At 44.4% G+C, this 15,787-nt stretch overlaps 1 long non-coding RNA gene across 2 annotated transcripts in view; it reads left to right on the top strand.

Moving 5' to 3' along the window:
- Positions 1–13,678, top strand: part of LOC134957768 (uncharacterized) — a 155,940-nt gene extending 142,262 nt beyond the window's left edge. For both annotated transcript variants that reach the window (XR_010186739.1, XR_010186741.1), the window contains 2 exons: positions 9,827–9,961; positions 13,576–13,678. This is a non-coding gene — a long non-coding RNA (uncharacterized LOC134957768). The remainder of the gene's footprint in view (positions 1–9,826; positions 9,962–13,575) is intronic.
- The last annotated feature ends 2,109 nt before the right edge of the window (positions 13,679–15,787 follow it).

Genomic DNA, 15,787 nt, shown 5'->3' with positions numbered 1-15,787 from the left:
CATCATCTGTCCATTGCATATTCTACAGGACACGTCAAGCAGAAATCGACATAGCTTTGACTCTAGGACCCAGTATACTCATGTCTCTTTGGGCATGTTTAATATATATATATATATATATATATATATACCTATCACTTAAGACAGCATCTTTAATATATATATATTTCTATATATATATATATATATATATATATATATATTGTAACACTGTAGGGGTGCAAGGTGCCTTTTCCTGGGGAATATGGCAGCCTGCAGCAGCTGAGGAACAACACAAGTCCAGTTTCTGGTACAACTGACCCCGGCCAGTTTTATTGAAACAGAAAATAAAACAAACCCCAAAATAAAAATACCTTGCCTGTCCGGCACTAACTAAACATAAGATGTTCCTAACTGTCACTAAACAAAACACAGAGTTCTTCAGTACATACTGTATAGCTTACTTGCATCAGAAAGCGTGTCTCTCACACACAGATCCTGCAGCCTTCCCAGGCAGTCTGCCCATACTAATCAGGTTAGAAGCACTATATCACTCTTACACAGCTGAAACGCTGATTAGCCCTCTGTGAGGCCAAAGACCCGAACTGGGCCTAATGTCTAGAACTCGCCTTATCTCTCTCTCAGAGCCTTTTCCCAGCTTTTACAGCAAACTGAAAAGGTTCAGACAAAACAAAAAGCATTTTTCCTAGAAGTTAACATTTTCTAAAACATGTAAGACAAGAACCTGGGACAAATATACCTGCCCTCAAACACTATCCCAGTGTTCTTGTCACATATCCCCCTCCCCTGTTTCGACCTAGGGGCCGGAACACTTGTAGCCCCCAAACAGAAGATGCGAGACAATGCATCTGCGTTGGCCAATTGTGTTCCCGGTCTATGTTCGACAGTAAACTTAAAGTCCTGCAACGCTAGAAACCATCTAGTTACACGAGCATTCTTGCCTCTATTTACATACATCCATTTTAAAGGGGCATGGTCTGTCACTAGTCTGAATTGTCTACCCAAGAGGTAATATCTCAAGGTATCTAGTGCCCACTTAATGGCCAAAGCCTCCTTTTCCACAATGGCATACCTTTTTTCATGCTCATTGAGTTTCCTACTCAAATAAATGATAGGGTGTTCGTCCCCATCTCTGGTTTGGGACAGCACAGCACCTATCCCTACCTCTGAGGCATCTGTCTGTACCACAAATTCTTTTGAAAAATCTGGTGTTATCAACACCGGTTGTGAACACAAAGCCACTTTTAATGCTTGGAACGCCTTTTCTGCATCAGGGTTCCATTTCACCACCTTTGACTGCTTCCCTTTGGTAAGGTCTGACAACGGCACCGCTGTGGTCGCAAAATTAGGAATAAACCGTCTATAGTACCCAGTAATTCCCAAAAAAGCCCTTACCTGTTTTTTATTCACTGGACGAGGCCAGTTTTGAATAGCATCAACTTTATTCAATTGGGGCCTAATCAGACCTCTGCCTATGGTGAAGCCCAAGTATTTGACCTCCTCCATTGCGAGGCAGCACTTCTTTGGGTTAGCAGTTAACCCTGCCTCTCTGATTGAGTCCAGTACTGCTTGTACTTTAACCAAATGGGACCCCCAGTCTGTACTGTGAATTACCACATCATCCAAATAGGCAGCTGCATATTTTCTATGGGGCCTCAAAATTTTATCCATCGCCCGTTGAAAGGTTGCTGGAGCCCCATGCAACCCAAAGGGTAACATCTTATACTGGTACAGCCCCTCCGGAACCGAAAAGGCTGTTTTTTCTTTGGCGCTATCAGATAAAGGTATTTGCCAGTAACCTTTGGTCAGGTCCAATGTGGTGAGAAACCAGGCTGTTCCCAGCCTTTCTACAAGCTCATCCACACGGGGCATGGGGTATGCGTCAAACTTGGACACCTCATTTAACTTACGAAAGTCATTACAGAAGCGTATGCTACCGTCGGGCTTCGGGATGAGCACTATGGGACTGGACCACTCACTGTTAGACTCCTCTATGACTCCAAGTTCTAACATGGTTTTAACTTCCTTAGAAATAGCTTCTCGCTGAGCTTCAGGAATCCTATATGGCTTTAAATGAACCCTGACCCCTGGTTCTGTGACAATGTCATGTTTTATTATGGTCGTTCGGCCAGGCAGCTCTGAAAATACCTCCCTATTTTGGATGAGAAATTCTTTAACCTGATTGTTCTGATCAGCTGATAATGTCTCTGACACCTTCACTGCGGGAAGCAACCGGGGTGAAGACACCGAAGGGCAAGGCTCCGCTGACAGAGACAACCTATCTTTCCAGGGTTTGATTAAGTTAACATGGTAGATCTGTTCGGGTTTTCTCTTTCCCGGCTGGTATACTTTGTAATTAACCTCATTCACTTTTTCCCTAATCTCAAATGGACCCTGCCATTTAGCTAGGAATTTGCTTTCCACAGTGGGTACCAAAACAAGAACTCTATCTCCAGGAGCAAATTCCCGTATCTTGGCACTCCGGTTATAGACCCTCTGTTGAGCACTTTGGGCCTGTTCCATGTGCTCTCTGACAACAGGTACCACGGCTGCAATCCTATCCTGCATTTGTGTTACATGCTCAATAACGCTTCTATAAGGAGTGGGCTGTCCTTCCCACGTCTCTTTGGCAATATCCAACAGCCCTCTGGGGTGTCTACCATACAACAAATCAAATGGAGAAAACCCCGTAGAGGACTGAGGGACTTCTCTGATGGCCATTAACAAGTAGGGCAACAAACAATCCCAGTTTTTCCCATCTCTCTCAACAACCTTTTTTAACATACTTTTTAATGTTTTATTAAACCTTTCCACCAACCCGTCAGTTTGGGGATGGTAGATGGACGTCCTGAGGTGAGTGACCTTAAATAACTTGCACAATTCTTTCATGATCCTTGACATAAATGGAGTACCTTGGTCAGTCAAAATTTCTTTTGGTATTCCCACTCTACTAAATACCTGCACCAGCTCCCTAGCTATCGCCTTGGTTGTGATAGTGCGTAAAGGGACAGCCTCAGGATATCGAGTGGCATAGTCCATAATTACCAGGATATACTGATGGCCCCGAGCAGACTTTAACAAGGGCCCCACGAGATCCATGGCTATTCTGTCAAACGGGACCTCTATAATAGGCATGGGAACTAGTGGGCTCCTGAAATGGGGTCTAGGGGCATGATACTGGCATTCAGGACAGGAAGAACAATATTCAGACACTTCTTTATAAACCCCTGGCCAAAAGAACCTTTGTAAAACTCTTTCAGTGGTTTCTTCTGCCCCTAAATGTCCTGCGGTAACGTGACTATGAGCTAAATCTAGTACCGTTCTCCGATAAGGCTGGGGAACTACCAGCTGTTCCACCACATCCTCACCCCTTTTGACAATGTGGTACAAAAGCTCATTACAGATGGCCATGTGGGGATACGTAACCCTGTCACCTGGTACCACAGGTTCCCCATTAACAATCTTAACATTCTCTCTAGCCTTTATTAAGGTAGGATCCTTTAACTGTTCAGACGCAAACAGATCCTTCTTTACCTCCAGGTCAGGCACGCTTTCAGTTCTAACTACTATGTCTCTGTTCCCGGCAAGAGGGTCCTCACTGGACTCCCCATCTGTCACTTCCCCAGCCAAACTAGCAAAAGGCAAAGGGCCAGAAAGTTCCGAAGACCCACGTACATCCATAAAATCACCGGTATTATCAACTGGCTTTTTACTTCTCACATCTGTTGATAACCGTGATTCCCACAGTTTCCAAAAATGAGGAAAATCCCTCCCTATTATGGCCTCATGCACCAAGGTAGGGACCAGTCCCACTTTAACCATTGCTGACCCACAACAAGTTTCTATATTCACCTCAGCAGTGGCATAATGTTGGGTATCCCCATGTATGCAAGTTACCCCAATAGGTATTTGCTGGACCTTTAAGGGGTTCACTAACCCAGCTTTCACGAGGGTAATTAAACTTCCTGAATCTAGCAAGGCCTCTACCCGGTTACCTTCTAAGAACACATCACACATTTGTTTTTCCAGCTCAGGTGAAGGTACCACAGTACAAGCTAACCTAGCAAAGAAAGACATTCTGCGACATTCAAAGGCAGCATCACATTGCATGGGTTCTTGCGTGACTGGGCAATTGGCAATAACATGACCTGGCATACCACACCTAAAACATTTAACCACACGATTATCAACCCATTTGGGCAGCATAGACCGTTCTAGCCCCATTGGCCTGTTTCCAGGGCCAGTGTTTACAGTCTCTCCAGCCTTGCGTTCTCTTAACCGCCCAGCAACGTTTTCCCACGGAACAGTCTTACCAGTCTTTACTGAAGGGCGCTGTCGAGGACCTATGGGTTGCTGGGTGGTCATCAGTAGTTCCTCTGCTGCCAAATACCTCTCTACCATGTCCACTAATTGGTCAGCAGTACCCGGGTTTCCATGGCTCACCCACTTGCGCAGGACCATGGGCAAAGATCTCAAGTAGCGGTCCATGACGACTCTTTCCACCATCTGGGGACCAGTTAATGTCTCTGGCTGCAGCCATTTTTTTGTTAGCTGAATAAGGTCGTGCATCTGGGAGCGCGGAGGCTTCTCCATGGCGTACAGCCAACGGTGCACCCGTTGTGCTCGTACTGACAGCGTGACTCCCAGGCGGGTCAGGATCTCAGTCTTTAGTTTATCATAGTCCCGAGCCTCAGCAGGGCTTAAATCAAAGTAAGCTTTTTGGGGCTCACCTGACAGGAAAGGTGCCAGCAGACTGGCCCACTGTGCTTTCGGCCAGTTCTCACGCTCGGCAGTCCTTTCAAACGTGGTCAGATAGGCCTCCACATCATCAGCCTCTGTCATTTTCTGCAGGAAGTGACTGGCTCGTATAGAACTAGAGCTGGTTGGAGCACTGACGGCCACATCTCCAACCCGAGCTGCAAGTCTCTGCACCACTTCTGTTAAGGCCTCTCTATCCTGACGCTGTTGCCTGTAAAGTTCATCAACAACTGCCTGCTGTTGTCTCTTATTTTCCTCCATTGCCACCTGCTGTAGTCTCCAATTTTCCTCCATTGCCACCTGCTGCTGTCGGTTGGCCTCCTGCTGAGCCGCTGTAGCTTGCAGCAAGGCTTTAAGCAGATCCTCCATGTCGACAGATTTTTCAGGCGGCTTTGCAGCTGCTTTCACCCAGGACATATATCAAACCCTCAGGGGTGAGTCTCAGTAACTTCACACTGGGCTGTATCTGCATAAACCACCGTTTTCTGCAGGCCTCACAAAGCTGCTGCTTTCACTTATGCGCAGAACGGCCTGCTCGCATACTCCACCAAGTTGTAACACTGTAGGGGTGCAAGGTGCCTTTTCCTGGGGAATATGGCAGCCTGCAGCAGCTGAGGAACAACACAAGTCCAGTTTCTGGTACAACTGACCCCGGCCAGTTTTATTGAAACAGAAAATAAAACAAACCCCAAAATAAAAATACCTTGCCTGTCCGGCACTAACTAAACATAAGATGTTCCTAACTGTCACTAAACAAAACACAGAGTTCTTCAGTACATACTGTATAGCTTACTTGCATCAGAAAGCGTGTCTCTCACACACAGATCCTGCAGCCTTCCCAGGCAGTCTGCCCATACTAATCAGGTTAGAAGCACTATATCACTCTTACACAGCTGAAACCCTGATTAGCCCTCTGTGAGGCCAAAGACCCGAACTGGGCCCAATGTCTAGAACTCGCCTTATCTCTCTCTCAGAGCCTTTTCCCAGCTTTTACAGCAAACTGAAAAGGTTCAGACAAAACAAAAAGCATTTTTCCTAGAAGTTAACATTTTCTAAAACATGTAAGACAAGAACCTGGGACAAATATACCTGCCCTCAAACACTATCCCAGTGTTCTTGTCACAATATATATGCATACTAGGGTCTCAATCTCTGCTGATAAGGTACCTGTCCACGCTGCCACAGCGCTATAAACCCATGCCGACACAATCGCCGGTCTGAGTAGTATACTAGAATGTGCACGCTATCTGCAGGATCCCTGAGAATAGCTAGTGCAACCTTCTGGGCAAACGGGACACCCTAGGGGAAGATTCCCATCACATCCTGGCCCTAGTGGGGAAAGGATACTGCTTGAGAATTTTATGTGGGAAGCTGCAGTCTCTTGTCTGGAGTTTCCCGCTCTTTTTCCTCATGAGAGGAGGGAAATTTACCTCAGCTTTCTTCCCCTTAACATGTGTACCCTTGTGTCAGGGACAAATGAGTCATCAGTGATATGCAAATCATCTTTTATTACAATAATCATATATTGAATACCTTTCAGCCATCTTGGCTGTAACTTTGCATTATCGTAGTCGACACTGGAGTCAAACTCCGTGTCGATATCAGTGTTTATAATTTTGGATAGTGAGCATTGTGAGACTCTGAAGGTCTCTGTGACACAGGGACAGACAAGGGTAGATTTCCTGTCTGTTCTCTAATCTTTTGTGCAATAAATTCACTTCAGCTCTTACACATATCCAAACAGGTGTCGGCGTTGTCGACGGAGACACCCTCTCACACACATAGGCCCTCATTCCGAGTTGATCGGTCGCAAGGCGAATTTAGCAGAGTTACACACGCTAAGCCGCCGCCTACTGGGAGTGAATCTTAGCTTCTTAAAATTGCGACCGATGTATTCGCAATATTGCGATTACTAACTACTTAGCAGTTTCAGAGTAGCTCCAGACTTACTCTGCCTGTGCGATCAGTTCAGTGCTTGTCGTTCCTGGTTGACGTCACAAACACACCCAGCGTTCGCCCAGGCACTCCCACCGTTTCTCCGGCCACTCCTGCGTTTTTTCCGGAAACGGTAGCGTTTTCAGCCACACGCCCCTGAAACGCCGTGTTTCCGCCCAGTAACACCCATTTCCTGTCAATCACATTACGATCGCCGGAGCGAAGAAAAAGCCGTGAGTAAAAATACTTTCTTCATAGTAAAGTTACTTGGCGCAGTCGCAGTGCGAACTTTGCGCATGCGTACTAAGCGGATTTTCACTGCGATGCGATGAAAAAGAACGAGCGAACAACTCGGAATGAGGGCCATATTTTCTCTATCTCCTCCTTAGGGGAGCCTTTTACCTCAGACATGTCGACACACACGTACCGACACACCACACACACAGGGGATGCTCTATTTGAAGACAGTTCCCCCACAAGGCCCTTTGGAGAGACAGAGAGAGAGTATGCCAGCACACACCCCAGCGCTATATGACCCAGGAATCACACAGTAACTTAGTGTTAATCCAGTAGCTGCTGTATATATTGTTTTTACGCCAAATTTATGTGCCCCCCTCTCTTTTACACCCTCTCTATCGTGCAGGGGAGAGCCTGGGGAGCTTCCTCTCAGCGGATCTGTGGAGAGAAAATGGCGCTGGTGAGTGCTGAGGAAGAAGGCCCCGCCCCCTCAGCGGCGGGCTTCTCCCGCGATTTTGTGTAAAATTAATGGCGGGGGCTCATGCATATAACAGTGTCCAACTGTATATATGTTGCTTTTGCCAGGAGGTACTTAATTGCTGCCCAGGGCGCCCCCCCCTGCGCCCTGCACCCTATAGTGACTGGAGTGTGTGGGTGTAATGCGGGAGCAATGGCGCACAGCTGCAGTGCTGTGCGCTACCTCATGTGAAGACAGGAGTCTTCTGCCGCCGATTTCGATGTCTTCTTGCTTCTGCCGGCTTCTGTCTTCTGGCTCTGCGAGGGGGACGGCGGCGCGGCTCCGGGAACGGACGACAAGGTTAGGTTCCTGTGTTCGATCCCTCTGGAGCTAATGGTGTCCAGTAGCCTAAGAAGCGCAACCTAGCCGCAGTTAGTAGGTTTGCTTCTCTCCCCTCAGTCCCTCGTAGCAGAGAGTCTGTTGCCAGCAGAAGCTCTCTGAAAATAAAAAACCTAACTAAAATACTTTCTTATTAGCAAGCTCAGGAGAGCCCACTAAAAGCACCCAGCTCTGACCGGGCACAGATTCTAACTGAGGTCTGGAGGAGGGGCATAGAGGGAGGAGCCAGTGCACACCAGTAGTACTAAATCTTTCTTAGAGTGCCCAGTCTCCTGCGGAGCCCGTCTATTCCCCATGGTCCTTACGGAGTCCCCAGCATCCACTAGGACGTTAGAGAAATCATCAATTATATATGAATTATTGTACCATCTGTTATACTAAGCATTGTGACTTATAAAGGTATTTACAGATCATAGAGATACATCATTTCTCACATACAAACACCAAATAGAGGGTGAGCGCAGGTATCCAAAACCTGTACGATTACAATGGGTCTGAATGTGAAAGCCCTGAGATGCCCACTTTCTGCATCTCTGTGAGCTGTAACATGCCTGTGACACTCCCATAACATGCGCTGGAGACAGACTTTATTTCATTTACTTCAGGTCATCTCCCAGTTACTGCCCAGGAACACTCATCACTTTGTCATTCCATTTCTGACACCATCTGAGCTGTACGCAACATCACTTTTCTGCATATACTTAGGGCAACGTGTGCGCTATCTGGGTTTTCTGAATTTATTGTACATGTGCAGTAGCAAATAATCGCTCAACTACGTGACCTTTATGTGGGGTGGGGCATATTTTACAACTGTGGTTTACAGTATTGCAAAATTCCATCCAACTTTACATGAGACTCTAAATTGTGAACCTCTGCTGGACAGTGGTAGTAAGTGTTTAGGAATATTGTGTGTCAAACCCATTACAGTATCTAGAGATATTTCTTCCAGATAACCCTGCACAATACTCTTACAGATGGAGCCTTGTTCATCTAGCATTCTCTGCTGCTGCGCCTAGGTGCACCAAGGCTTATTAGCATAAGCCTTTCATCTATTGTTCTCATCTGCAATACAATACAGAGAACAATACATCAGGGGATTAAGTCATTACAGCAGGGGATTAAGTCTTTACAGCAGGGGATTAAGTCCGACTGTCCTGTCTCAATTAATCCTATTAAAGGCATAGATGAGCAGGGCTCCATCTGTACATACTTCAACAAACACGATTCAATTGATAATAAACTTGAAAACTGAAATATAATTACAAGGCATATAAGCAGCAATATCATTATTTATTTACAGTTTTTTATATAATTGTACAAAATCAATACAAATGCAACCTCAGCTCAAAGCAATCTCCCAACAATCCCACTACTATTGGTGGTCATTCCGAGTTGTTCGCTCGTTGCCGATTTTCGCAGTGCAGCGATCAAGTGAAAAAATGGCAAAAATACGCATGCGCATGGTACGCAGCGCGCATGCGCTAAGTACTTTCACACAAAACTTTGTAGATTTACACAAGCTCAAGCGACGTTTTTTCAACGCTCGAGTGATCGTAGTGTGATTGACAGGAAGTGGGCGTTTCTGGGTGGAAACTGGCCGTTTTCAGGGAGTGTGCTAAAAAACGCAGGCGTGCCAGGTAAAAACGCAGGAGTGGCTGGGGAAACGGGGGAGTGGCTGGCCAAACGCAGGGTGTGTTTGTGACGTCAAACCAGGAACTAAACTGACTGAGGTGATCGCAATCTAGGAGTAGGTCTGGAGCTACTCAGAAACTGCAGGGAATTATTTAGTAGCAATTCTGCTAATCTTTCGTTTGCTATTCTGCTATGCTAACATACACTCCCAGAGGGCGGCGGCCTAGCGTTTGCAATGCTGCTAAAAACAGCTAGAGAGCGAACAACTCGGAATGAGGGCCATTGTCCTAACAGCTGTTACTCACCACCTCACATGTTACTTTCTCACATGTACTTGGATTTATCTGGTGGGCTTGAATAACCTGGAACTCTAATTTGCTCTATTATACTATCCTTGGTTTTTTCAAGGGATGTAGTGAAATGTGGACATGGACTATGTCATCATGACATATTCACAACATCAACATCTTAATGTCGACATGTGAAATGCCGACATTATTCAAAGACCAGCAGCAGAGAGTCAGGCTGGACCCGCCATACCAGGTAAGTCACCACTAGCCCACCGGGGTCATTTTGTTGACATTCTAATCATGTCAAAATATTAATGTCGACATTATTAATTTTGACATGCCTAGCATTTCAACACTACAGCCATGTTGACATGATGAATGTCAACATAATATATCACACCCATTTCTCATAGTAGTCCACTATCCTAACTTATTGCATTATACTCACAACACTTTTAACCTGCTTGTGAGCCCGTACCTTATATCACATTTATTCCCTGTTCCATTTTGATTGTAAGGTCTTCTGATCCACTTGTATGCATTCTTTTAAGTAAGTAATGAATAAATATAATGTGTAATGTTAGACATAGTACATATAGAGAATTTTGGAGTACTACGAATAATTGATATTGATATAATAATAGGAAGACAACAAGATAGAAGAATTAAACAGTTGAACAACAGGCAAACGGCCAAGACCTCCAGTTACATCTTACTCTTATCTCACCTAAGACAAATTTGAGTTTTAATACATAGAATGGGCTTCAGATTGGAGGTATACATTTTAGTCTCCCTGCCCACTTAGTTGAGTGCTGGCACAAAATATCTCTTTCCATTCATACAGTATGTCCCCTGAGAGGTAGAATACTTTGTTCACAAACTAGGCACCCTTGTGGCACAGGATACTTCTATAAGGGGAAGACACCAGGATGCATCTCCCTCTGGCTCTCAATGCAGTAAGCCGATAGCATCATTCAGATTTGTGTTGAGATCAAAAACAAGATATGTTAACCTGGTAACAACATCACGTGATGAAACAGAAATCATCAACACCCTTTGAATCTCCATTCACTTAGCTCTCTAATTGTGAGAACCATCATCCAGGCCCTACAAAATAACAAGGCATGGCCGTTTCTAGCCAATTTGGCTCCCAGTGCGAGATTTAAAAATGCGCGCCCCCCCCCCATTCACATAAAAAAAACGCCCCCCCCCCATAGATATAAAGAGTAAAAGTGCGCTTCCGACAAGGGGGCGTGGCCTCTTTAAAATGGGTGTGGCTTTGTTAAGATGGGCGTGGCCTCATCTGATCTCATCACGGCCACCACAGGATAAAAAAAAAAAAGTCCTCATTTTACACAGTACAGCAGGCACGCGACCCCATTTTACACAGCACAGCAGGCAAGTGTCCCCATTTTACACAGCACGGTAGGCAAGTGTCCCCATTTTACACATTGCGGCAGGAAAGTGTCCCCATTTTACACATTGCGGCAGGCACGTGCCCCCATTTTACACAGTACGGCAGGAAAGTGTCCCCATTTTACACATTGCGGCAGGCACGTGCCCCAATTTTACACAGTACGGCAGGCACGTGCCCCCATTTTACACATTACGGCAGACTGCGTCCCCATTTTACACAGTACAGCAGGCAAGTGTCCCCATTTTACACAGCACGGTAGGCAAGTGTCCCCATTTTACACATTGCGGCAGGAAAGTGTCCCCATTTTACACATTGCGGCAGGCACGTGCCCCCATTTTACACATTGCGGCAGGAAAGTGTCCCCATTTTACACATTGCGGCAGGCACGTGCCCCCATTTTACACAGTACGGCAGGCACGTGCCCCCATTTTACGCATTACGGCAGACTGCGTCCCCATTTTACACATTCCGGCAGGCAAGTGTCCCCATTTTACACATTCCGGCAGGCAAGTGTCCCCATTTTACACATTCCGGCAGACAGGTGTCCTTATTTTACACATTAAGGCAGGCAAGAGTCCCCATTTTACACATTCTGGCAGACAGGTGTCCCTATTTTACACATTACGGCAGGCAAGAGTCCCCATTTTACACATTTCGGCAGGCACGTGCCCCCATTTTACACATTCCGGCAGACAGGTGTCCCTATTTTACACATTAAGGCAGGCAAGAGTCCCCATTTTAAACATTCCGGCAGGCACTTGCCCCCATTTTACACATTCCGGCAGACAGGTGTCCCTATTTTACACATTAAGGCAGGCAAGAGTCCCCATTTTACACATTCCGGCAGACTGCGTCCCCATTTTACACAGTACGGCAGGCAAGAGTCCCCATTTTACACATTGCAGCAGGCACGTGCCCCCATTTTACACATTACGGCAGGCACGTGCCCCCATTTTACACATTACAGCAGACTGCGTCCCCATTTTACACATTCCGGCAGGCAAGTGTCCCTATTTTACACATTCCGGCAGGTGGTGGGGGGAGGGAGGGAGAGAGAGAGAGAGAGAGAGACTGACTTACATTTGAAGCGGTTCTTCCCGCTCTTCAGCTGCCTCTCCCTCGTCTGCGCGGCGCCGCCGCCGGCCGGCTTGGCTCCCCCTTCTCCCTCCTCCCGAGTGCCCAGCTCGGGGGGCGGGGTTTCGCGGAATGACGCGATTGCGTCGTGACGTCACTGCGCAATAGCGTCATTCCACAAATCCCCGCCCCCCGAGCTGGGCACTCGGGAGGAGAGGGGAGGGGGGTTCAAAGTCCTTAAGAAGTGCCGCAGCGGGCACCCCGTGCGGTTGCACGGCTCGCCCGCTGCAAGAAACGGCACTGTAACAAGGCAACCCATAACACACATTTATACCCCATTCTGGATGCAGCCTATTCTCATGCAGGCTCTTGGAAGCACTGGTTCAGCATATCACCAACTACCAGCAGGTTTATACTTTTATCAGAGCTTGCACAGCCAATGGCTATACATCTTCACTCTCTTATTTGGGCATATTGGAGGATTAATGACTGCCCCTCCACCTCCCAATACTTGCTCCAGATTTGAAGTTTCACATTTTTTAGAAAAACATCCCTGCAGAACTCTACACTGGGGCTTCAGAGTTAGGACTTTTTGTACAGTATATGGATTCACCTCTCAAACTGTACAGGTTTAGTCCTTGCAAGTCTATTCTAAAGATTTTCCTTGACAAAAATTACATGTTTTGAAGTGACGGGTCAATATGGTGAAACATGGAGAAAGAATGTATGTTTTATTTCTTTGTAACCTTCCAAAGCATGATCGCTGCAACCCTAGGTCCCATAATCAGTCAGAAATAATAAATATACAGCCCACACCTCTTCCACTCACCTCCAGCACCAAATTAAGCTGTCTGTGAGACCATTCCCCTGGCTGGTTTTGCCCTAATGACAAAAAAAAAGAAAAAAGAAAGAGGCATCTCCTGGACTTTGAATGGCCCCATCAGGTCAGTGTCCTAAGAGAGCACTGATGTGCAACCCCATGCATGGGATGCCACTAGACATGTGCCTAGTGGGAAATTCAGGGAATCCACCACTGTATATGTTTTTCCGTGTATGCGTATTTCAACAGGTCTAGACAAACATCTCAGTAAATACTGAAAATAATTCCTAATCTAATGGCGTTTGAGTCATTGAAAGGTGTACATAGTATACTGATAGAGCAGTAAAATATCATCAGCTATTGAAGTAGTTCATCATTAATCTTTTATTTATTGGTACTTCCTTAGTACTTATTTTAAAATATATTACAAATGTTAAAAATAAAAAGTACATTAAAGAGTTGTTTTAAATCTTTAACTTCTTAAAGTTGATTGTGCAGCAAGAGACTTGCACTGTAGTACAAGACCTCTACATTTATATTATATATTATTGTGAAGATCCTGAGGGTGCCTCAGCCTGCACTTTGTTCCGGCATGCTTTTTTCCCTCCTTTATGGCCACCAAAGGAGCCTTGCTGAATGCAGCTGAAAGAGGACTTCTACCAAAGGTAAGTAAAACTTTTTTAACACCCTTAACCTGTGCATTATATAAAAAAGTTAAAATTGTTAACACCATTGTAAACATTAATCAACTTATCCACTACAACACTTTTATAAAATGTTCCTCAATGTTTTGGAATTTAAATGAGACTTGGTGATTGTTAGGATAAGGAGACTTGCCAGATAAAACATTTACAAAGTTATAGTATAAATTCCTACTGAAAGGTTCAGGAAATAAAAATATCCATGCTTTGATTTATGTGTATAAAATGGTTAATATAAACCACTAAAATTTGCCATGCTAAAATGTCTCACTGATTATGTTATGCTACTATAATTCAATTGTGCCTTGCCTGACACATTCAACTGTGTTTGGAACTATTCAAAGCAATTGCAGCTTCACGTTGTAGGACTGTATTTGAGTGTTATTCGAGACTAGATACTTTTGTTTAACAAAACCCATTTTGTGCACAGAGCATAGTTAGGTCAATGTTCAAATTTGTTTATGAATGACATCAGTAGTTCTCAACTTTTTAGATTCCAGACACAATTACAACATCGTATTGTAATATTTATGTGTCTGTATTTCTGACCACCTGTAATTCTCTTAGTATAAGCAACTTAATAAGTTAAGTTGTTGTGTTGTTGTTGTTGGTTTTAAAGTTGAGGGGCTAAATTTACTAGAGATAATTTTGCATTGTGGTTTAAAACTGCAGCACCTCACAGATTGTTTACTATTCACTGATTTGGAAGACACTTTAAAACTTACTAACTGCCAGCAGATTTATAGTACCAGCCAGATACTTACAGTAGAAAAGACAGTTGGGAGGCTATGAGGCTCTCTCCTAACTGTTCTTGCAGCTGTGGCGAACTGCATTTGATGTCTTAGGGGCATATTTATCACAATCTGCATCTCAGATGTGATTGTGATGTGATCATTTTGACATTTGCAATGAGATATTTGCAAACATGAATGTATTATAATTTGCATCCCAGGACAGAGCTTGTGAGAAAGATCTGTGCCTGTGAATCCCCTCACCGCATTTCTCTGGGTTTTTTATAATTTTTTTTGCATTGTGAGAGCTGCCTCTCTTACAGTGACAGTGGGAGACAGTGGAAGAGCTGGAGCCATGAAACATATAAATGATCATGTGATGTTTCTGCTCCAATGAGGTGGTGTGTTACGTGTAGAAACACCATTGAAATTAATTGCCCATTGATATCAATTAGAATTGGATTATGTTTTTCCACCACTTCAAAAGAGACTTCGGGCCAGAGGCAGTGACTCCCAAGTTCGGCAGTCATGTGGGATGCCGGATAAACTCTGACTTTTTTTTAAAGGGGCAATCACTTACAAGGTAAAACTATGCCTTGTAAGTGACTGACCCTTTAAAAAATGTTCCAAGTTCGTCCGGCATCCTGCACTGCTACAGAACTCGAGCATCATTACATCTGGCCCTTCATGTGTGATCAAACCAGGGAGTTTCTGGGGATCCCCCACACTGTCAGCCAATCGCTCTGTAACTATAGCATGACAGTGCCTGTGATAGAAGTTCTTATGTTTTATTTTTATGTCTAGTGGATAAACAGAAGATTTTCCAGTGTATAAAAATATTTTCCAATTGAATTACAAATATTAAATTTGGGTTTCAAGGAAGCAATTTTTCCATTGAAAAACAAAGCATATCCCTTTGAATTAACCACTTAATTGACGATTTTTCCCTTCAAAAGTGTTAACAACATTGTTTTTTAAAATTTATTTTATTTAATAAAGTTGAAAAAGTATTTTTTTTTTAATATTTAAACATTATATTATGCACATCTGCAGAACGGATCTCCTCATCAAAAACGGGGGGACAGGGTGGGACGGCGCAGTTGCATGAAATCTGACCATGCCAGTAAAGTGGTTTTAAAAGAAGGAACTTTATTTTTTGGATTACAAATATGGAACATTGGACTTTAGAAAAAGTCCCTATAGAATAAAAAATGTAAAAACATTTATCTTTAGATTGCAAAAAGAAAATGTTTAATTTTGATTACATTTACAGTATGGCCTTTTTTCCTTTGTATTGCATGAAGTGAATTTTCTCTTTGGAATATGAGAAAATGAT

Source organism: Pseudophryne corroboree, chromosome 9 (genome assembly GCF_028390025.1).
Source record: "Pseudophryne corroboree isolate aPseCor3 chromosome 9, aPseCor3.hap2, whole genome shotgun sequence".
Classification (NCBI taxonomy): domain Eukaryota; kingdom Metazoa; phylum Chordata; class Amphibia; order Anura; family Myobatrachidae; genus Pseudophryne; species Pseudophryne corroboree.
This window is presented reverse-complemented; position numbering and strand designations above follow the sequence as displayed.